General features: G+C 38.7%; 1 protein-coding gene across 2 annotated transcripts in view; it reads left to right on the forward strand.

Annotated features, from left to right (window-relative positions):
• PLCL2 (phospholipase C like 2) overlaps positions 1-24,813 on the forward strand; it is a 200,040-nt gene that overhangs the window by 117,863 nt on the left and 57,364 nt on the right. The window lies entirely within an intron of this gene.

Raw genomic sequence — 24,813 nt, forward strand, 5'->3', positions numbered from 1 at the left:
ATTTTTAAAGGATGCACTATTTTCCACACAGATGTAGGAAAGAGTTTTAAAAAATCTTCTCCTGCAGCCAGTCATTGATTTATTTGTTTTCATTTTATTTTCATTTTTTCAACTGGTAAAGGCAAGCAATTTAACCTAAAAATGTAATGCCATGAGGGGCAGGTGCCTGTATCACATGACTCTGCACCAGGCAGTGGTTTCCCTTCTTACGGCAGCTGCTCTGTGACACTTGTACTTGTAATCAGCTTAACACTAATAGGGTATCCTCAGGATACCTAGAATATTACATTTTTGTACTTAAGATTTACCTTGAATTTTCTTAATCACATTCTGCTCTTATTGTAATTTTTTATTTACCGTAACTCTGAGAGAGATTTTAGTGGGTGAAGGACACCCATTTAAAGTGTATGATGTAGTTGAAGCTATCAGTGACTCTTCAACCTATCAGGGTTAAGGGTGGTGTTGGACACTCCCCTCCCAGATGGGCCAGGCTGTCTTCCAGTACTATTTAGAGTGCCTGGGGGTTAGTACCTCATCTGCTACCTCCTCCACTCCAAAAGCAAAAGCTAATACCACTAAGGTTTTTTCTGATGTAGCTTGCCGTGCTCAAGGACAAAACAGGATCAGCATCATAAACCTAAACAGAAATATTTTTGACTGTTTTATAAGTTGTCTGAAAGCTGTAATTTAGAGGGATTTATGCACTTCAAGGGAAAGAAAAAAGATGTTAGGCCAGCACTTCTCAAATTGTGACTACTTCATAGGTTTCTTAGGATGTTAGTAAATATCACATACGGGAAGGGTTTCATAGGATATTAGTAAATATCACATGGGGGAAAAATAATTTTTTATTATTTTCCTTGATTAAATAATTTTGGGAAATACTAGTTTGAACAAGAGTAATCAGTTTCCAGTTTCACAAATTGACTTGACTATTGGAATTCTATTTCTAAAAACAAAGGTTCTGAAGAATATATTTTGGAAAATGCTTCTGTAGTCTTTGGTTGAATAAGTCTAGAAGTACAAGTCAGAAGAATGCAATGTTTTAAATAGCTTATGAGTTTATTACCTTTAAAAAAGTGATATTTGCACATTTCGTAGATTCCTATGAAGTAGTCACACATTGTAGTGGGGGCTGTTTCCTTCCTAGCGTTCATGGTAACCTTAAGAGACACCAGGAACTGAATACTGGACACTGCAAGCAAATTACATAGAGTGGCACCCTCCTGCAGAGAGGAGGGAGGCCAGGTCAGGTGTCTGATTATGCTCGGGTGCTGAGTGCCACTGTGCTAAGTGCCAAAGGGGGCCACAAAGACTCATACGAACAGCCCCATCCTCGGGGAGCCATCGAGTCCACCAGGAGAGAAAGCAAGGCCGGGGACCAGCATCAACACAGCAAGCTTATGCTGAGATTCCTTTGGTGGGGAAATGGAAAAAGGGGTAAAAATGGAAAAGTTTGAAGAACTTTTACATGCTGTGACCCAGACTGCCTAGATAGTTCTTGACTTCTTAAGTTTTATGAGACACAGCCAAAAAAAGTAACCAATATTTATAGACGTTTTTTAAGCATAAGCCACTAATAAAATCACAGACCTGTTTCATTGACCAAAATCTAATATGATTTACCCCCTAAGACATTTCTTTGATTTCTGTGATAGTCATACAGTGACGTTTCTTCGTGGCAAGCTTTTTAACAGGGACTTCCTGAGAGTAGGGTGGTAGTCCCCCGTGTAGGTGATAACAGCATAACAGGGCAGGCCAAGTTCAGGGGCTGATTTCTGCTCCATCAGGAGTGTGGTCATAGCTGGATTCTCATGGTCTGTGTTAAAAATCCTTATGGCCACCAGCAACCTTTACGGCACTCACAGCAATATTCAGCTCAGGAATGGCTCATTGCTGCTTGGTTCCCTGCTCCTTCCTCTTGGAATGGTAGTTGCCAACACTGAATATGTAACTCTTATCTGCATCTAACTGTATCATTATATTGTTGTAGAATTGACAAGACAGAATATGCTAGCTTGCTTAAAATTTTTAAATTAAAAATTACTCTCTTATAATGTATAATTAAAATAGCTGTGCAGCCTTATACTGCCTTATTTATCGATATGTTCTGTTAATTCCATCTGACAAAATAAGCTGATAAAATTTAAAATTAAATTCAAATTATAGCTGCAGCAATATTATAACTCTTGTAATATTTTACAGTTCTTTTAGTGAGTTAATGGTTTCTTTCCTTGTGACAATTTATTAAAGCTAGCCAGAATAGATTAAATATTGATGGGAAATGTACTAAAGGTCTCGGACAGCCCGTAACTCTAAATATAGCTCTTTATTTTTGTAATGTTATGTTGAGCTTGACCCAAAATTAACCTTAGAAATAAGATCTTATTTCATTCTGTTGACTTCCCATGTATAATGTGTGGAGGCGAATGAGAAGTAAAGGCAAGTTGAGAAACTCCTCCAGAACTCCTGTGTTGTGGCCAGTCTACATGCCTAAAGTGTATCTTCCTGTGAGGACAGTGCCATGGTACCTCCTGAAATGTATGGATGTGTATTTATGCTATCAAGATTGTGATTACTTTTCAATTTCTAGACTCTATTAATAAAATAGTATTTCAGAAGTGTGCCAGTTTCTTTGTGAAAACGGAGAATGCAGATCATTGTCCTAATGGCTCCCGTGATTACCACCAACAAACTGGCCTTGAACACTGCTGGAATTGTGCTTTTACAGGACTTGTGGTGCTCTTGTGGCTCCCGTGGTGGGGTGAGCCTGGGACTTACCTCAAGAAGGCAGGTATCAGAGCCATTCAGGAGTGGAGAAGAGGAGACGTTCACACACATCCTTAGACTAGGCAGATTAAGGCAGTTTTAGTAGGAACAGGACTGGGATGGAAAGTGGGAATGATCCTGTTAGCAGTGCTGGAGTCGGAGACATGAGTGTGGGATAGAAGACACCTGCTGAACTTGTGCCTGGAGGCCTGGGGCACACAGATGACCTTTCTTCCTCCCAGTGGTGAGCAAGGGCCCTAGGGTCCTCTTCCGCTAGAACCTAGAGCAAGAAAACTGCACGTAGCAACCCTAGGTAGGGAAATTGTAGCAGGGCTGGAAGGGGGCCTCATGCAAATGGAGGCTTACTGGGCCTTTAAATGAGGCATCTTTGTCCACTTAAGCTCAGTGTCCTTAAGTACTTCATCCTATGATTTAGAGACTCAACTTTTGAGGGCTTGTCTTCCTCTGGTCAACTTGTTCTCTCTGCCTCTCTTAATGGAAGTGACCCTTGAGTCCCTTTTTTCATACCTATCTACTTTTTTTCAACAGATGGGGGCTGGGCTCCATTATTAAGGCATGTGGTTGGACTTTTGCCCACAACTCCATATTTATTGCGTTGAACAGTATATTTTATTATATCATACATCATGACCATAAAGTCAGAGGGTCGCACTTTTGTACCAAATGATTGATTTGCTTTAAAGATATCATGTTTGGTTGTTTTGAAGTGGCATATAATAGAAATTTAATTGGTTTATTTCAATAAAACAGATACAGAATAAGTTACTGCATTTTTGGTGATGAATTCAACGCCCATTTATAAGCTCTTACCATGTGCACTGCTCACTCATCAACAAGTATTTATTGAGTGCCTACTGTGTACCAGTGACTATTCTAGGCAACATGAGGTAATATAAAGATGAAAAAGACTTTTTTTTTTCCCTTCAGGAGCTTATAATTTAGTTGAAGAGATGCTACAGTATGTTTATAGATAATGGTAAGATGATAGACAATAGATAGTAAATAGATATTTTAAAATATATAAATGAATTATTTGAATCTTCAAAGGAGAAAATGGTTAGTTTCAGGTTCAGGGATTAGGAAGATTTCAGTGAAACATTGGCCTTGAACTAGACCTGTAAGAATGAGTTGGACTTCAACTGGGAAAGAGGAGGCTATTGCAAGATGAGTTCACAGGGTGAAACATGCTCATAGGTGAAATATGCTCAAGCACATATTCTGGGAAATCCAGGTTTGGACTGTAACAAATAGTAGATTTTTGAGCAAAGGACTATGCTCAGAATTAGGTATTATGGAATTTGGGAGACTTGGAGTGAAACAGAACTCAGAGACCACCTGTTGAGCACCTTTATTTTGCACATGAGAAAATGGAAACCCTGTAGCACATCAAATTAACAACAGAACTGGAGTTGGTACCCAAGTGGTATCTCTGTCCAATTTTTTTCTGCAATCCAGATCAGAAAAATTAACTGTGTAGAATGTGCAGATGAATGATCAATACAGCAGTAAAGCCCAAGTAACTTTAATAATAATAATCTGCAGTTATTCATGTGGGACTCTTGAAGTTACAGGCACCTTATTTTTTGTTCTTGTGGCTGATAAATGTAGAAAATTCTTCATTTTGCATTACTTAACATATATTAAAAGGCAGATTTAATGCACTTAAAGAAAACCGTAATCAATAGATCAAATTCCACTCAAAGAAATTTGATCATAAATGTCTGAACACATTGTTTATAATTTCAGAAAACAAAAATGTAAATATTTTACTTAAAATATCTATAAATGAACTTGAATGCACCCACTATTGACAATCAAGATCAAGATTGAGCTTGTTCACTCATGTAATTAGGGGCTGGTAAGAGAAAATAAGGAATATGTAACCTGAGTTTAAGAGAGTCCAGTGACTATCTGGATACTCTTCATAGAACACAGTGTTCTTAAGAATGGATCTGCACTGGCATTTCAGTGCATCTCCCCTCCCCCATCAATATTTGTGATTTAATTCATAATCTTTTAAAACTGAAGTGACTTTTACTATCCTTTTAATGTTGAGAGTGATAATTCCATTCTCTGCCTATCTTTATTAGATGCAGGTTTACCAACTGTTGTAAACTTGAATTTTTAAAATTGTTACGAGATCTGTACTAACCTATAGAGATCAAGGAGTCAACATTCTTCCTCTATAGAGAGAAAACATTGAAAATTTAAATATTTTGTGATGTATTACATTAAAAGAAAGTTATTTTCTAAAGTTTTTTGTTAATTTTGCTGCAGTTTTTCTGTCATGGACTATGCTTTAGTCATTGTAATTACATTGAAGTCGTAGAGAGGAAAAAGGAGAGAAGAGGAAAAAAATAAAGAAAATGAAGCCCACCTCTGTCTTACAGGCAGTACGGTGGTTCTTACACGCAGCAAATGGGCAGCCTCCACCTGTTCAGAGATTATACATGAATTCATTCTCGTCATTGTAGTTCCATTCTCTGTACTTTCCATTTGAAATTAATTTTTTTCAGTCATTTTTTTTGCAACTTCACAAAAGTCTTGATTTTAATTCCCTTGATTTAATTAAGAAAGCATCCTCTGAGGAGTCCGTTTACCCAGTAGAGAATAGTATTTTTTAAAGGGCGGAACAAGATGCTTTGTCTGGGAGGATATTATTTGCTCTCTGTGAGTGTTTGTATATAAGTTGCTGAGTAGTCTCTTCTAACACATGACTTTAAATATTTCTTAAATAAAACAAGGTTCTTTAAATAAAATATGTGAAATGAAGATTTTTTTTTCCTTACACAGAAATGTTGGCAGTTGACATGCAGCATCATAAACATTCTATGTTAAGTTGTTGGTATGGTTTCATATACTTTTTCTTGTTACTTCTTTATTTAGTGAAGAGATAAATCACACTTCATAATTAATGGAGTATGCTGGTTTGGACCAAGCCAGAGATGATCTGTAATAAGGTTACTATTGATCCCCATCTCCTTTGTGGCTTCTTTTATCACTCTCCTGCCTCAGAACTTGACATTAAAACCTTTTAATTAGAGGTGTCAACTTTACCAACTTTTATAACTGTAGAAAAAAGACCAGATGGAATATTGTGCTTCGGGATAAGAATAAGCTAAAAACAAATGAAAGAAGGAAGGGGGGCGGTGGGAGATTTGGGAAAGGTAGATGCATCCTACAGACTGATGATTTGAAACCCAAATGCTATTGTTTAATTTGATGACTGGAGAGGTCCAGCCAATGTTTCCAAAATCAGTTTCTCTGAAATCATCAAAACCATTGACGAGCCATTTTGTAATGGTTCAAGTTATCAGGCCAATGGAAGAGAAAATAAATGTTTAAAAGATACAGTGTGTTAGTAGCATCACATATATCATCAGATGAGAAGTACCAGGCCACCACGGAGTAATCAGAAGCTGGAAGATTGGGAAACCTTTGGGAGATTGTGCTTCAAGCATGTAAGTAGTGCTAATTGTAAGATTTTCCTTCCAATCCAGTTTTCTAGCTTAACATGTCTCCACAGAAAACACAGAGGAACACATATTTTGAAGTATTTTTACACACACACGCACGCACACACCAGATACTAAGCAAGGAACAGGTGAGGAAAGAGTAGCACTTTAGGGGATGACAGTTCCCTTCAAAGAGACTTCATCACATAGCATCACAGAGCAGCTTTTATCAATTAAGTTTGATATCCAGCTCTAAATTCTCTGGGAGGATGACTTAAATAGAGTTCAACATGTTGTCAGATGGTATCCTCAGACAAGAAATGATAAATGGTATTAAGCAAGCCACTATGTCATCTGACATACTAACAGTCTGATTTAAAATTGCCAAGTAAGCTGGGAAACAAGAGCTGGGGTGCCGTCCAGCCCTATTGGTAAATGAGAAATGGGACCCTGCTGTTAGCATCACTTCAGTTCGTGGATAGATTTCATTTGAGCCAGCGCCACCTGGAGAACTGTTAGGGGACAGTGGTTTCGGGCCATGTATTTGATAGGGTCTCCATGGTTTTACTTTTCTGTTTGGAGCATTTTTATGGCTTTTTAAAGGGGCAAAGACAGATTGCTTATTTTTCAAACACTTTATTTCGCCGAATCTGGTAGAAAATATGAATATATCTGAAACCCAAAGCTCAAGAAAAGTTAGGGAACTTCTTTCCAAACCTATGCTTTATGGAAAAGAATACTACTACATTTTTTATAAAACTAAGATGTTCAAAGTACTGTAGCCTTTTTTCTTCCTATGCAAAAGTAGAGGAGTTACTTCCTATGTTCCTATCAAATTCTACATTGAATATTGGATTTTACTCCTATATAATTTCTTCAAGGCTTATTTTTTGATACTTTTTTCTTCTTTGATAGTTTCTCTGTGTTTCTGCAGTGACTGAAGGTGCCTCCTAAGTTCTTTGCTAAGTTCTTCTCTCTGTCAAGGACCCTTACAGGAAATTTTTAAAAAACAGAAAGAAAAGGATTTTATACATCTTTAAAATTCCGTTGGTGCTCTGGAGATAATATACACATTTTCTTTTGGTCAACTGGCAGTTTCCAAAGCTGTGAGGAAGTACTTAGCTTCTTTACCCCCATTTATTCAGTAAACTTTTTGTCTTTACTAGACTTTGAATAAATAAACTTCAATTGAGTGGAGGAGGCCGTGCTGTCTGACTTTCCATTTCTGTGGCCCTAATTCTAGTTGAGCCTTTCATCACCTTAGGCTATGCGGCAGAGTTTGAGTTCAAACTTCATGCTCAGTCCAGGTGAAAAAGAAAATGTAACTGTCTTACCTCTCTTATGAGGGAGGTAGATGTCCCTGGATTTTAATTCTGTTGGTAAACTTCATCTATTGCATTCGTTACATTATTCATTTTGGACTGTAAATGCTCAGCTCTTTAGATAAAATACTCAGTCTCTCTTTCCCCCTCTTCCTTCACAAAGTGGCCACTAGTTGCCTGGAGAGGGTGTGGTTGCAAAGCCTTCTTTTTGTGTTCTTGGCAAAGAATGTCTAAACATCTAAAGCCACCATCCTCTCCTCCACTTTCTGTTCGCCTTGAGATGGGTACATAGTGAAAGGATTTCCCAGCTCCAACATGAGTCACTCAATACTGCAAGAGGTGGGCTTCCAGCTCCTTTCCTCCTGCCTCAGAGCTGCAATTCCCTTGGCTCAGCCTTTGTAGTTGGAAGGAAGTCTCCTCTACCTTAGGGGATAACACTCTGTCATCTACAGGTTGTTTCTCCATGATATGGTTTGACTGTGTCCCCAACCAAATCTCAACTTGAATTGTATCTCCCAGAATTCTCACGTGTTGTGGGAGGTAGTTGAATCATGGGGCCAGTCTTTCCTGTGCTATTCTTGTGATAGCAGATAAGTCTCACGAGATCTGATGGGTTTATCAGGGATTTCCACTTTGCTTCTTTCTTATTCTCTCTTGCCACCACCATGTAAGAAATGCCTTTCATGCTCTGCTGTGATTGCGACACCTCCCCTGCCATATGGAACTGTAAGTTAAATTAATCCCCCTTTTCTTCCGAGTCTCGGGTATGTCTTTATCAGCAGTGTGAAAACAAACTAATACACTCAGTATGTCAAAATAATTTAGAAAATAGTTTCCCCTTGATAAATCCTGATTTTCAAGTCTGTCATTTTGGTGAGAACCCAAGCAAAAATCCAATTTGACCTTTAAAACTGAGAAATGTCTCTGTGTTCATAAGATCCGAGCTCTGAAACTCGTCCTTTGAATAGGTGGAAAGCCCCAGGGAAAACATGATTCATAAACTATGGCAGCATCTGTGAAAAGAAATAACTTATTGACACTGTCCCCATCACACTTCTGAGACTGCTGAAGCCACCCAGCCTGCAGTCTTTCCCTCTCTGCTGCCGTTCATCCTCTGGTTTGCCTTAAAGACATTCTTCCTGAAATATCACCCAGAGAAAGGCCTGGGTATTTCTGGGAGGGTCCAAGAGGTAGAGTTAGAAGTATGATGTGACAACTTTAAGAACTAAGCCAGGTAGAAGGATTATATTATGGTCATCAAGAACAATGGAGCCAAATTGCTCTGTTACCTTGACTATTTGTGTTAGGTGAACAACATGTTTTCTTAGAGCATCCTGGAAAAGTGGCATCTGTTTGGTGTGTTGAGATTGATGAAGAATTTGAGTTTAGCCTAATAATTGCCAAGAGAGAAAAAAAGGGGGATGGAGTGTGAGAGGAATAATTTTAAGAATATACACCTCATGCCCGTTTTCTTCTAGCAATTGAATCTTTCCAGCATCCAGATTTTTTATTTACTGTTGAAACATGCATCAAACACTACTGGCAATAGTATAAAACCTTTTTAAAAAAACGTTTTTATAGCATCTAGAATCTGTGCGATATCTTAAATTGTGTAATTATTTTTGTAGTATTCACAGAATAGTATTGTCTCTACATTCAGTTTTGTGGATTATGATTGTCCTCTTTGTGGAAATTCAAACAGAAAAGCAATGATCAAAGAAACAAAGAACTTAATTGGCTTTCCATGTGTGGTAATTTGTATGTCTTTATGCAGTTTGTGAGTTCCAAATCTTTTCAGATTGACGAAAATGAAGACTAGCTGACCTAAAACATGTGACTCACAGCTCATTAATGCATTCAGCCTGCTTCTCCCTTTGAGTTGGGAGCCTCCTGCTCCCTATTACTTGGGACCCAGAGGAGAGCCATGTTGCTCCTTGATCCTTCAACCTGTTCTGTGGGCACAGAGGTAGCTGTGCCAGCTTGTGCTGGCTGCTTTGAAAGAAAAACAGATGTGTTCATCTTCATCAATATAAGTTACAGAGACTAGTGATAGAAACCTGGGGAGCTTCCTGAGTGTGGGCTCCATTTGAAACCCCAAGCAGTCCCTGAGCCACACCCTTTTGGAGGGCATGGGACACACACCTTTACTGTTGAATTTAATTAGTTGTCCTAATGGTGGCAACTTCTGACCAGGTAGGATGATGTGAAAACTGTCGTGGTTCTTCATTGCACCTGAGAATGAAGGTGGAACATATTCAGGGTAGAGTTTAGAAAGTGTGTAAGTTGCAATGATAATATAATTTTATTGTTTAGAATCTTGATGTTCTTGATATCATTCCTTGGCTCTATAAATGCAAGATCCATTCATCAGGGATTTACTCAATCTGTTGCCACCCATTCTTACGTAGTTGAGAGAGGTATATGCTTTTTTATTTAGAAATTTGTCAGGGTCACATGTCCAGTGGAGTTGAGTTGGGAAGATTGAAGTTATATCAGAGACTTACATCAAATTGTTAGTGATGAGACATGGGTTTGTTTGTAAGTGCCATGATGAGCTGCTCTGTATTTGTGGACATGAGCTTTTGGAATGTGCAATCACATTTTATAAGAAAACTCTCTAAAAATGGAATTATTTAGATGGAATATACTTTATAAAATGAAGCTATTGAAATAACCAGTTTATATGAGAAATCAGGTATTTTAGAATTGTTTTGTAAATGTGATTGTTGACAACTACTTGGGCCACCTTCTGGCAGTAAGATATGCTAATTTCTGACCCTTTTTCCTGTCTAAGGTGTTTCCTCACAACCTTTTGAATAATGAGGTAGTGATTTTTCTCCACAGCTGATATTTCTATAAATAACATTTGACACTTCATAAGCTTTGAAGCTCATATTTTGTTGTTATGTTACATTTGACCTCATTTTCATAGGAGATACAATTCAGCATTGCCTCTCATTTTCACATGAGTGGGAAGACTCACCATCGCCCTCACCAAACCTCTCAGAGCAGCACACTTGTCTGGAGGGTGGGTCCCTCCTGCGCAGTAACTGCTCTGTCAGTGGGGACTATGGGAACTGTCACTTGTTAGTTTATTTAACAGCTCCTGTTTTTCATTGTCTTCACTTCTGTTCCACCAGATTGCTGTGAAATAATTAATGCCACTCACCCCACCAAAATAACCACTTTTAATACCAGTAAGCTGATTTTACTACCAGACGAATTTATCAGGAATAAAAATAGCATTTAATAATGTTTTTAAGCCTTTTCTAACTTAATTAGGGCATTTAAAATTCTGAGCCATAAGAAAATTACTCTCACACAGTGGGTGGACAATATGATGTGCTCAGAGTTAAGTTTAACTCTACAAGTTTAATTACCAATTAGCTTAAAACTAACATGTTAAGTAGTTTAAAACATTTGTGTCCCTACCACATTAGTATTAGTCAGATCTTTAGGGCTAAATGTTAGGGATTTTTATATGGAGATTTTATATGAGATTATTCACCTACCTACAGAAATATTTAATTCAGATATTTTCTTTGAAATCAATGTTGATCATTCTAGTTTTCTTTGTAATTATATTCTGACACTGGAGAGACATCAGATGGAACCGTACTATCATTTATGTACTTCTGTGGCATGAAATAACGTTAGCTTTTAACTCACTTATCTGGGACAGATTACTCATGCTGTAATCCCAACACTTTGGGAGGCCGAGGCAGACTTAATCCAGGAGTTTGAGACCAGCCTGGCCAACATGGTGAAACTCCATCTCTACTAAAATTACACAAATTAGCCAGGCATGATGGTGCATGCCTGTAGTCCCAGCTACTCAGAAGGCTGAGGTGGGAGGATTGCTTAAACCCAGGAGACAGAGGTTGCAGTGAGCTGAGATCATACCACTACACTCCAGCCTGGGTGACAGACTGAGACCCTGTCTCAATAAATAAATAAATAAATCGATAATTTATCTTGTATTAGAAAAACCAAAATAAATCTTTGTAAATAGAAACAGCTATTTCATTATTTAGCTAAATATAACTGGGATGGTATGAATTTTAAGCTGTTTTCCTAAAACTAAGCCCTGTCTTTATTGTTAAATGTTAGAATTCTCCATAGCCAAAATTTTTTGGCCAAATATATCATGATATATGTTTATTCTTTTAAAATACCAGCTACACTTGATTTTTCATGTTCTTTCCTAAAAAGTGCATGTAGCATATCAAACTATATTATCTCAAGTACTTTTAGTCCAGTTTTACCAAGTGATGCATCATGTAACATTTTAGAGCAGGAGCTGGGAAACACCTGTTTTGTGTAGTCTGAAAGCTGAGAATGTTTTTTACATTTTTAATTGATTGGAAAAATAAAAAAAAATATCTTGTGATATGAAAGTCATATGAACTTCAAATTTTGCTCTCCATAAATGAAGTGTTTTTGGAGCTCAACCACCTCCATTAAATACTGTCGATGACTGCCTTCTCGCTACAGTGGCAGAGTTGAGTAGAGTAGTTGCGACAGAAACTAAGCCTAAGCCTAGCAGCCTACAGTGTTTACTGTCTGGCTCTATACAGAAGAAATTTACCAACACTTCCAAAAGTGGATTGGGTAAAAGTCCTTAGGGTATTTTGATACAGTGATTTTCAAAGTCACCTTTGCCAACCTAAATTATTACTTTCTCTTTCTTTCTTTTTTCTTTTTCTTTTTCCCTTCTTTCTTTCCTTTCTTCCTTCCTTTCCTTTAAAATGTACTCACTGCATTTTGAATTTTGATCCATAAGAATGGGATTCGAATTGTTAACCTGGTAGGAAGGAGGAGACTGTTATCATTGCCTGAGCACTCCTCTGCTGGAAAAAGCAATGAGCCCGAATGTGGTCCTACTAATTGTTACGGTCAGAAACCTGAAGAAACAAGAGGTGGAAACTAAAAGAGGAAAAAGCCAGTGGAAATTAATGTTTGCTCTGATTTTTATAGTGCCTGTGAGGCAAGCATGCTATGTCAGTGGGAAGTGGTGACAATCCACCTGGGCTGTGTGCTACAACTCAATAACATTTGTAACTAATTTAACCTCACACATATTTAGTGTGTATGTATAACCATGGTTGTGCTGCTTGGTAATGAGGCATTAAAAATGAGCCAGTCCAAGAATTGAGTTTAAATAGTACCCTTCTCTCAGCGAAATCAAGCACTTCTTCCTGAGGGGCTGAAGGACTGGGTGGAGAGAAGGGAATTGGGTAGAGTTAGTGAGCAGTTCTGCATTGTCTCTGAAAACCTCTCGTTTCCTCTCACCCTTTCCTAAGGCAAGGAGGAGGACTTTCTCTCAAACTGTAAAATCCAGGCTGTGCTAACCACACTCAATTTAAAGGAAGGGATTATAAAAGTGCTGGAGGTAGAGACTAATCCCATGAAACCCTCTCCCACCTGAGGAATGGGAAAGATGCTCTGAAGCCTCTGTGGATTCCCACACCTTACTGTTGTTTATGCTCTTCACCTCCTTCTTACACTCGTCACAACTTGTAATTATACATTCATTAGCTTGATCCTTTTTTTTTCTTTTTCTTTTTAAGACAGGGTTTCACTCCTGTTACCCAGGCTGGGTTGCAGTGATGAGCTCTTGACTCACTGCAGCCTCTGCTTCCTGTGCTCAAACGATTCTCCTACCTCAGCCTCCTGATTGGCTGGGACTACAGGCACGCACCAGCATGCCCGGCTCATTTTTTTGTTTTGTTTTTTTTGCAGAGATGGGGTTTTGCCATGTTGCTCAGGCTGGCCTTGAAATTCTGAGCTCAAACAATCTTCTTGCCTTGGCCTCCCAAAGTGCTGGGGATTCCTTTTTTAAAAGTACCTCTCTTCCTCTCCCTGAAATCTGAGCTCCAGGGTAACAGGGCCCATGTATCCTATTCAACAATGTGTTCTCAGCACTGACAGCAGAGCCTGGCACACAGCAGGTACTCAAAATCCATTTTTGGTGAATGAATGAAAATAACCTTGATCTCCAGGACACAGATATCAGGTGCCCTTCTTACCATACATGTCTTTCCCATATGTCCCTGTATTCCCTGAATTTGATTTTTATTTCCATGCACTCAAAAAGCCTTGGGGCAGGGGGAGCAGAGGGTGGAGTGGCTGCTCTTCCAGTCTTAGGTCTGTATGGAAGCACTCACATTCTAAGGCAGTGAGCGCTGGCTTTGCTAGTCCAAGAAGAGGAGGATGCCTGAGGTGCTTGGACAGCTCCAGATGCTTGTAGGGAGAGAGGGACCAGAGGCCGGAGAGACCAGTCCTGAGAAGGAAGATCTGAGCATCCCAGCTCCTGGATCTTTTACCTCTTGTTCAGACCCTAGATGTCTCCCCACCTTTTACCAGAGGATCCTTTATCCTATCTGAAATTCCCTCCTTAAAGATTCATATGCCCTTAAAAAACAAAAACAAAACAAAACAAAAAACCGTATAGAAGAGCTTAGTGGAGAAGAGAGGAGGAGGAAAATGTGAGAGCCCCTAGTTATTCACCTGGCTACGATAGGAGAGCAACCTGGTGCAGTTAAGCCACCTGAGGTGGGAACATCCCTCATATGTGTACAGTGTTTTATGATTTTTCCCAAGCATGCTCATAAATCAATTGTTGCATGAGCTAATAGTCAGAGGCTGTGGTGTGCAATGATGTTAGCACATGGTCTGGGTCACACGAGAAAAGGGAAGCCTTGGGTAGGGATAGGCTCCATTTGAGCTGAGCAGAGAAATTCTTGAAAGTCAGATAGCCACTTCCCCCCAACTGCTACAGGCCCCCACTCCCCAACACCTACTGACCCTGGTGAGTGAGCCAAACCACATCTCCCAGGGAAGAAAGCCTTGGCTCCCCTTCCCCTCAACCACACACAGCATCCACTAGCTCCAGCTCCGCCTTGGGAAATCCTTGTCTTCATCCTTATCTCACCTGCCACCATGAACTGGCTCCCAGGGCAACAGAAGGTATTCCCTGGCATGTTTTACAAAGGGCATATCTTAATAAGAACAGTGGTGTATTCACGACCATCCAGGTAGGTGTGCATGGGGTGTGAACACATATGCACAAGACTGCACCCTAGGAAGTAGATGAGCCCCTGCTAATGAGCTAGCTCCTGCATTAGTGCTTACTTGTATGACTGGGGGCAAGGCTGTTTCTCTCTTTTTTATAAGAAATGGGGTCTCACTGTGTTACCCAGGCTGGTCTTGAACTCCTGGCCTCAAGCGATCCTCCAGCCTCAACCTCCTAAAGTACTGGGATTACAGGTGTGAGTCACTGTGCCCAGCCCAAGCCCCCTTTTAAAACTCTACAATGGACATTAGATCAAAACCTCAAAGGATTATAAATAAGACTACGTACCTGTAAACAGACTAGAACATAATAAATATTCAATAAATCATAGTCATTATGATTGTCATTTTTAGTTTTCAAAGGCTGGATGCATATAGCTCCTGAAGCTTGAAGACCTATGTGTGAGTTTATTTTAACATCACTCCAAATTCCAGAGCCACATTTGTGATGACCCACTTTGTTATTTATACAGAGCATAGTTATTCCATTTCATAAAGTCAGGTTTAAAGTTCAAAATGAAAAGCAAAAGGTAAGTTTTCCCATCATCTTGCTAGGCAAGTTGTCTCTCTGCTCTGAAAAGGGAAGATACTAGAACATGTGAGTTATGTGGTCAACATCAGGAAGAACACTACGGCTGGGTTTATACAGTAAATACTCTAGTAGCTGCTCAGATGCATTCTTTCAGCTCTGTTATTCCTGGAGAACTGTGGACACTCTGCTGTGTTTAAAAAAAAAGTATTGCTTTTCATTACGGAGAAGTCTTCAATTGCTTTCCTCTTTTAACTAACATCTGTACTTAGTTATCACAGACTTGAGAGAAACTAATGATACCTTACAGTAAGACTATGATTAAATTACCTTCTGTTAATTAGGAGTTTCTAAATCACCTTTTATCTCCTTGGAGAAAAGACTTGATATAAATAGGCAGTAATAAAAGTGGTACTATGTTTAATTCAAATTGTATCTTTTGAAATTTAATTAATTTAGTAGTAATAGTTTTAAATGAGCATGTCAGAACTAAAGGGTCCTTAGTGACTTGAAAGAGTTAATGTAGCATCCAGAAGTTCCTAATGTACTCTTCAGAAGTAGCTTGCTCACTGAATAATTGGGTTTAACCAGCTCAAGTTCCCTTTTCCTCCCACAGGAATGATTCAGAGCAGGTTTTGAACCATTCTCATCAGTTTTTTTGGAGACACTACCCTCTATTCAGGATGTAGCCTCTGAACTCACTATCTTTAACATTTCCAAGACCAAGGGAGGGACACTGAGGCCCTGGGCCCTCTTTCCAGGCACTTACTAGAGAGTAAGCCAGCAAGGTGGCTGTGGACTACATCCTCACTGGACTGCACCTGGCTGCTTACAGCACCTGTCGAAAGTTCCTTCTCAGTTGCTAAATCCATTCACCTACCCACATCCCTTCCTCCTTTCATGACTGTAGAGAATACTTGAGCACAAGGCACACATAAATTTCGTGCTGTCTAGGATGGGATGAGGATGTCGTGTAAGCACATCATTATTGTAGCTTAGAAAAGCTGAGAAGTGTTTTATAGTGTTAAGAGGCTGACATGACCAAAGGCCTGGGAAAGGATGGGGTTTGTGTGTGTGTACATCCTTGAGGTGACCATGGTGCAAAGCAATTTATCATGTGCTATAAAGTAGATTGTTTAATGTGAGACTATTGTATAAGGCTTCCCGCAGTAATCATGTACAAAATGATATATAGCATACCAAGTTCTCCCCTAACAAGACTTCTGGTCATGTAAGGTTGATAATAAAATAGAAAAGAGGATTATTATCATTTAAATGCACATGAACTCTTCATATAGAAAAGCATAGTATAATAAATTACCACATAAACTGGTAGAAATTATTATATAGCTTTTCTGGATAGTTTCATAATTGCAGCAGAGTTCCTTTGCAGGGTAGTTTAGCTTCTGTTTTGTTGCTCAATTTTCAACTTTTTTTTTTTTTTTTTGCTTTTCCTATGAATATTATATTGTTCAGGACCAGAAACTACAACATCAAATTCAAAACTCCTTCCATTTTTTGAAATTCTGTTTATTTCCTGAAATAAGATTAAATAACTTACATTTCTTAACTAAGTTTTGGTTAAAAGCTAAAATTTGAAATTTAAAAATTTTAAATACTTTCCAAAAATGTAGAGTAGGATAAGTATTTAAAGTATATTCATTGACTTCATAACCAATCTTTTGGTACAACTGGAACCCCTCCAGCCCCCTTTTCAATTTTCCCCAAGCTATTGCCTCCGGTCTATTTAAATATGTTGGGGAATACATGGAGACTTCTGGTAATGCTAAATCTCAATTAATCTAGAAATAGTAGTGAATGCCTTTTAAATCTAAGTTTGGTTGTGACTTTATGGCTCATTCAGTTGTCTGCATAAAAATAAAAATTTCTTATCTAATTTAAAAGCACAGTTTTTGGTGACATAAATCACCCTAGTGCAATCATTGTTTTGATTCCTCTAAGCTCTACCTCTATGATTTTGTCGATTGTTTTTCTTTTAATCCTCTAGATGTGCTTTTTTGTTTTTTGCCCACTATCCTCTTTGTGCTGTTTTTCCTTATCTTTGCTCCTTTTTCCTCTCCTCCCAGCCTAACAAATGTGTATTACTAAGGACTTCTAGTGGCTAATGTGGGAAGTGCCTCTCAGAAATACCCACAACTGTGAATGGTAGGTCCATGCAGTGCGCATTGGACACACAGCACCTGTAGAAAGTAGGAACCAAAGGCAATAAACTGGTTCTTTTGACTATGTGATACTATTTATTTCATGAGTGTTATGCTGAATTCAAATGGCTATTGAGTGAATGCAGGAGATACCTATGTTACACTTGTATATGATAAGCATATGCCTGTATCTTATGTTTGTGTGGTGATTACATTCAGAAACTGCACTTAAAGTTTAACCTGTGAGATGTGGCTCCCTTCTAAGTGTGTGAATATCATTATATATTAATTTAGGGTGAGAAGTGATAGAGACATTGATTGTGTTAGAGGAGGCTTTTTTTTTTTTTTTTTTTTTTTTTGAGACGGAGTCTTGCTCTGTAGCCCAGGCTGGAGTGCAGTGGCTGGATCTCAGCTCACTGCAAGCTCCGCCTCCCAGGTTCACACCATTCTCCGGCCTCAGCCTCCCGAGTAGCTGGGACTACAGGCGCCCGCCACCTCGCCCAGCTAGTTTTTTGTATTTCTTAGTAGAGACGGGGTTTCACCGTGTTAGCCAGGATGGTCTCGATCTCCTGACCTCGTGATCCACCCGTCTCGGCCTCCCAAAGTGCTGGGATTACAGGCTTGAGCCACCGCGCCCGGCCAGAGGAGGCTTTTTATAATGTGAAAATTCAACTAGATACCTACAGACAAGGGGGATGTTATTTTATAGGATTTCATCTGAAATGTAGTACATGAGAGGTTCAGGCTGTGTCAGGGTTTAGATAAAAGTTATGTAACAGGAAAGACACATTGGTCCCTTAGGTACTACCCCAACTCTGAAGTGAGCTTTATGAAAAGTTAGAGTGTATTGGAAAAAGTTAGAGAATAGTTAGCTTCCCACATGTGGACCCTGGGTCACTCTTAATTCATAATTCATTCCAGATTTATATAGCATTTGGCATCTGTTCTCTGGCAAGAAATGATCGTTAAAATAGTTGAATACAGTGTTGAGGCAGACTTGTATGATGCCAAACCATGCTTTGAAGGTGGCAGAAACTAAGAGTTTAACTTAGACTTCAAATAAAATTGCATAGAATTTTGTAAACAAATTTTTTGGAAATATTTTAAAGTATTCTCCCTTCTATAGTAAGTTATGCTACAAATACTTGTTTTGAACATTCAAACGTGCATGAATGCAGTTTATATGTTAAGTAACGATTTGAGCATACCAAAAATTTTGCATTTGCATATGCACAATTTTGTGTGCACAAAACTGCACCTGGGTAAACTGAAATTACACACACACCCCTCAGACGTCCACCATATTCTTCAATTCACAAAATGTGTTATGAGCTACACCCTCTACATCTTGTGTTACAATTTTCCGTTAGATTTCAGATCACTCTCCTTCCACCACTTCACAGTGACTCACAAGCTGCAACTCTTCCAACACCCACTTCCACCAGCAACCTTCAGGTCTTTTTCAAGGTTAAGTGCCATGTTGATTGTAGTATTTTTTCATTCTTTAACCATTTAACATATGCAGAACTGTCATATTGTTTTTATTCGATGTCTTTTTTTGTTTATGTGTCACTGCAAAGTTTTTTAGTGTTGTGCCCCTAACCCACTTTCCTTACAAGCCCTGTGGTTTTTATTGCACAATTTTGTATAGTGAGGTGAGTTTTAGGATTGCAGAACTGTGGTACTGCAGTTACATTAGGTCCTTGAATAATGTCGTTTTGTTCAGCATCATTTCATTATAACATCGAAGAGGAAAAAATAACTGATTCCCAGCTGGGGCCACTTGTATGGAGTTTGCATGCTCTCCCCACGTCTGTGTAGGTTTTCTCTAGGTACTCCAGTTTCCTCCCACATACCAAAGATGTGAACTTCAGATGAATTGGACAATCTTCAGGGTCTCTGTGAGTGAGTGTAGATGTGCCCTGAGATGGGATGGCATCCTGTCCAGGGTGGGTTCCGCCTTGTACCCTGAGCTGCTGGGATAGGCTCTGGCCACCTTTGATCTGGAATAAGTGGGTTGGAAAATGAATAAATGAATGAATGAATGCATATAAGTTATTGGGAAATAAAAATTTATCAGGTATTTGGCAATCATCCAAATGCACAGCAATATTTGTTAACTGTTTTTGAGCTGTGTGGTAGTAGGAGGTTCCTCTGAAAATTTTCATTTTGCAAACATTTGTTGATTTAATACACCACCACTATGACTCCCGTCACTTACGAATTCACCACAAATTGAGTAAATAATGATCTTACTTGTTTTCATTAATCTTTCTTAAATGTATGTATAGTTTGCATTTATTTCAGCATTTAAAATTAGAAGTGTTTTGATCTTTATTGAGAGGTTTGATGATGTTTTTGTGACCAGAAATACGCTGTGGAAATTTAACCCTTGTTTGTATCCGTCAGCCTATGGTAAAATTGGTTTTGTTGTACCTTGTTCACTTAAAGTCACACTTTCCAAGAACCTATTCATGTTAAGAGAGGACTTACTGTATATTTCTTCACAGTTACTCAAGATCACCAAATTACCAGGTCCACAACTTCCAATACTGTGGACTCACCCTCCTTCCAGCGCCTCTCTCTGTACACATCTGTAAATATTTAGCATCCTTGTTCTTTTCCTGCCCTCTGACCACTCTTGCACCTGTCATACTAGTTATTATTCTCTCTGCTTATTCCAGTGATTTTGGAGCATCATGCAGTGTTCATTCATCTTTAAAATTCCTTCCTCAGAGATGTAGACATTCTTTCATCTCAGCTACTACCTCTGTGCAGAAAATTTTTGATTATCCAGTGCCAGAACCAAGTTGTCACATAATTTCTGGTTGCTTCTCAAGATTCTTAGACTTCCCTACTGTAACCACCAGCTCAATTCAACTAGGGTGGAAGTTCACATCCTAAATGCATTAACATACTTAAAGGAACCGTAAAGCACTGTACAACTGTGGGGTGTGTAACATGTTTAGTTGTAAACTGTAAAGCACTCTATAACTGTGGGGTGTGTAACATGTTTAGTTGTAAACTGTAAAGCACTCTATAACTGTGGGGTGTGTAACATGTCTAGTTGTAAACTGGAAAGCACTCTATAACTGTAAGGTGTGTTACAATTTTTCTTATCCTGACTAGTTTTCCTCTCTTATCTTGGCTCTCCCTTCTGTGCCCACAGCAAATCAGCCTTGGAGTCCTCCCCCACGTAATCTCTTCATGTCATCCTTTCTTTCCAGCCCCTCTGCTGCCTCTCATGTCTCTCATATAGCGGTGGCCTCCACCTGCTTCGTGTTCCCACTTTTGTGCCCCCATCTGCCATTTCTTCCTTCACACTGATGCTTGTTCATGGTTCTGAAATTTTACTTTGATCACAACACCTCTGCTTAAAATTGTCAAGGGTTTGTGATTAAATTCAAACTCTACAATGTAGAAGTTCATATCTTATCCAATCTGGCCCTTACTCCTTTTCTATCCATGTTTCCTTACATTCTTTAACACGAGTTGAGATACCTAGAAAGCTTAACAATATTTTACATGATTTCAAGTCCTGCCCTTCCGCATCATGCCTGCAGCGGGGTTCTGTGTGTGGCAGCACCCAAATATGCTCCTCTATATGTTTGTTAGCAGTTGAGTAGTGCTTTTTATCAAGCACATCTCAGGTTCTCTCTATAACTTTCTTTTATGTAGGTTTTTTCCCCTGTATAAATTGTGTAGTGAAAGATGTGGTAGTGGAAATGAAGTTTCATAAGAAACCCAGGACAAGTTACTCTGGAAACGGTTTGTTATTTAGAAAGTGTTTTCATAGTGACCTTGCTGGAAGAGAGGATGACCACAGCTCTTAATGATATGGCAGACCTCGGCCCCTGGATGGGCACCAGCTCTCTGCCCTTCCCACAGTGGACTGCAGCCACAGTGCTCCCGCCATGTGAGATGGAAAGGGGAGCTGGGTTTCATTGTAGTGCATAGCTGGCCAAAGACCTCTACAGCAATAATCTTTTAGTATTTCAATTTAAATATGTGACTTTTATATTATGTTCAAGTATTTAAAAGTACGCTGTATTTTCCAACAATAACTTTATAAATGGTGCCTCTTCCATTAGTTCAACTTTGTAAGATTTTTCTGTACTTGGCAGCTTTAGTAAAGGAAAAACTTACCTCTGGATTTCAGTTGAGAAGTCTCAAATCCTGATGTTTTAGAATCAAACAAAATTTTTCACCCACACAGTAATAATTATTTGAAAGTGTTAAAAAGAGAGATTATATTGCTAACTCAGAGAGCTGTTTCTTTCAAGAGTGCAGAAAAAAGCACCAAAGCGTACAAATTCCTGAGGGCATCTTGATCTTACTTTCTGTCCTATTCATGGCATTAGTGAACTGACTGGCTTTGCAGGGCCACACAGTACAAGGCTGACCATCCACCAGGGATACTGAGCTTTAAGAGGCTGTTTTAGTCTATTTTGTGTTTTTAAAACAGAATATCACAGCCTGGGCAATTTATAAAAACTGAAATTTATTTTCTTATAATTCTGGAGGCTGGGAAGTCCAAAATCAAGGCTCGGTGTCTGGTGAGGGTCTTCTGACTGGCTCCTCATGTGGCGGGAGACAAAAGGACACACTAGCTGAACGCTGTGTGAAACCTCTTTTGTAAGGACCTTAATCCCATTGACTAGGGAGGAGCCCTCATGGCTTCATCACCTTTTGAAGGCCCTGCCTGTTAATACAATCACATTGGCAATACTTGAATTTTGAAGGGGACACATTTAAACCATAACAGAGGTTGCCATTCAGAAAATTCTGACTAGATGGGAAAAAATTACTTTGGATTGAATTAGTTCCTATTTTCTGAAAACCTTATCCATGATCACATTTGCTGTTTTGTATTCACCCCTGGAGTCCAGAGAAGCAAGTCCTGCTTTGGTCCAATCCTCCCAAGGTCATCCTGAGCCTGGTGGTGCCTGAAGCCACATCTTGCTACCTGGGTGTTTACTGGTCCACTGAGGCCTATCATGGATCTCCAAGGTGATCATGGCAGTTTGGGGGCATTCAGTGGTTAGGGCCAGGTGTATAGTCCATCATTGTTGTAAGTCCATTGGCATGTTTGAGAATGGTAATCTTTACATTTTTTGAGTTTGGAAAGATACTTCCCTGTTATGTGTCAAGTAATCATAGAATCCATGTGAAAGAAAGTTTTTTTTACTATCTAGCATTTTTCTTTTATAGCAACTTTAGGACATCTCAGACTTTGTAACTTCGTTAGAAACAGCTACTACAGAAGATGCAGTAGTCACATCTGTGTTGAGTAGGACAGGCAAAGAAAGGAGTTTTGAGGTTGGGATTTTCTGTCTGAAACTGAGATTCAAAACAAGATAAAGGGGAAATAATCTAGAATTCAGAAGATGTTATTACTAAAACTTCTTTCACCCAAGTATTTAAAATTATTCACAAACTACTTTTATAATTATTAACAAAATCTGTGTTCTTAAGATGAAGAGCAATTCAGTGAATTGTCTGAAATCAGACATAAGGTCCTTATATAAAATCACAGACTTACTTATTCTGAAAATGGAATTTTCCTAGTTGATAAGCAAGTTTCAAAACAGAATATGAAGAGCAGTCTATAGAAATCTAGTAATATATAATATATTTATATAATAATAACCCTTAATATATACACATAATATAGCTGTGTCTATAAACAGAGAAATTTACTTTACACTAACATGGAAGTTACTTTCAAAACATAGCACTCTGATGAAAGGCATTTCTGGTTTCTTTCCAGCTTAATAAAATATAAATTTTAATTTTTACTTTGCCTTTAGTTGACATTTCCTGCTTTTCATCTGCTCAAATTCTGTTTTAAAATCTTATGTTAGAGGTGGTCAAATTTATGAAATAGATTTCTAGGCTATGTTAAATCCATAGATTTTCCAAACACTTTAGTTCCAGAAATGTAGGAGGTACTAGTAACAGGCCACTAATATAAAATCCATTAGCAACAACTATATAAAAGCATCTTGCCCTGGAAAAAACAATATAGGCATCCATGTGGCGAGTTACTCAGGCTGGCAGCAGGGTGTCTGATTGCTGTGCCAAGGCTTACACCTGTGTGTTTATAGGGGCTTGATGAAATTCATGCATTTGCATTAATGCAGATAATGCTTATATAATTAACCACTCTACTTGGCTTTGCATTCATTAGTGACATATCAATGTAATATACACAGAGAAAACAAGATAAAGTAGTTTTTTACTTTGGCTCATGCATTGATATTACTACCCACACATCTGCTTTTGTCTAATCTGAGATGCCTATTCTAGTAGTTTCACATTAAATATAAATTATTTATTATTTATAATAATGAATTGTAAAATAGAGACAAGTAATTTATTGCTGTCATTTTAAAATGTTTTCTCAAAGTGCTTTATAGAAATATTATTCTGAAAAAAAGCTTTGGGTCAATGTTAGTAGCTGAGATGAGATTACTATATTGTGTGTAGCAGCTTTTAGGAGTTACAAAATTTCCTCTGCTTTTGTGCTTGCTTCTGTTTGGAACATCCTTTCGTCTTCACTTGTGCAGTTACCACTCATGTGTCAAGACCTATCATGGTTTTGTGGGAAAAGCAGAGGCTTCAAGACCAAACAGAATACCAGTTTCATGACTTACTAATTAGAGTTATTTTACCTATAGTACCAGATGACCTTGAAAGGTTGCTTACGTTTCAGGTAGGTCTTCAGTGTTCACATCTGTAAAACTAACCTCATAATTACTCACCTCACATGGATAATGTGATCAGTAAATAAAACAGAAAGCACCAAGTACATATTTGATGCAGAGATGTTGAATTACTTTCATCTTGATTCATTCAACCAACACTTGTGCTATTTATAATCACAGCTTGTTATAAAGCAGCAGACCCAGACAGAAAGTGGCCCCTGCTAGATCAGCTGGTGGCCCCATGTCATCTCTGCTGCATCCTCAGTGCCATGTGCACTACGTTCAATAATAATTGACGACAGAATGAAAGGGAAGCATCAGTCCACTGAGCAGGGGCCTGAAGGCCCATTGCCTCACATGTCCTTTAAGCCTGCTGGACTCTGCACCTGGTGTTCCTATGGAGCCTACAGTCCTGAGAACTTCCTTAAGAGCACCTAGAGGAGCTCTTAGACTCAAGGAGAATTTATGCAATACTGCAAAAGTTGAAGATTAATATATGCCTGTTAAGAACAAGAACTATAAACTGTTAACCATACATTAATTTAATAATAAATATGTACCCCAAAACTATAAAAATATCCCAACTGGCAGTTCTTCCTTCTGAAGCAAGTAGTACAAATATTTGATAACAGGTGTGACAATATGAATCATCTCTGCTGAGGTCTGCATGTGTTTTCTGCTGCCTTGTCTACACTTTGCTGATTGTTTACTATGGGCCTGCCTTCTCCTAGGCTGGTTCCCTCTGGAATTCCCTCCAATACAGTCTGCAAATGC

The sequence above is a fragment of the Theropithecus gelada genome, chromosome 2, assembly GCF_003255815.1.
Source record: "Theropithecus gelada isolate Dixy chromosome 2, Tgel_1.0, whole genome shotgun sequence".
Lineage (NCBI taxonomy): Eukaryota > Metazoa > Chordata > Mammalia > Primates > Cercopithecidae > Theropithecus > Theropithecus gelada.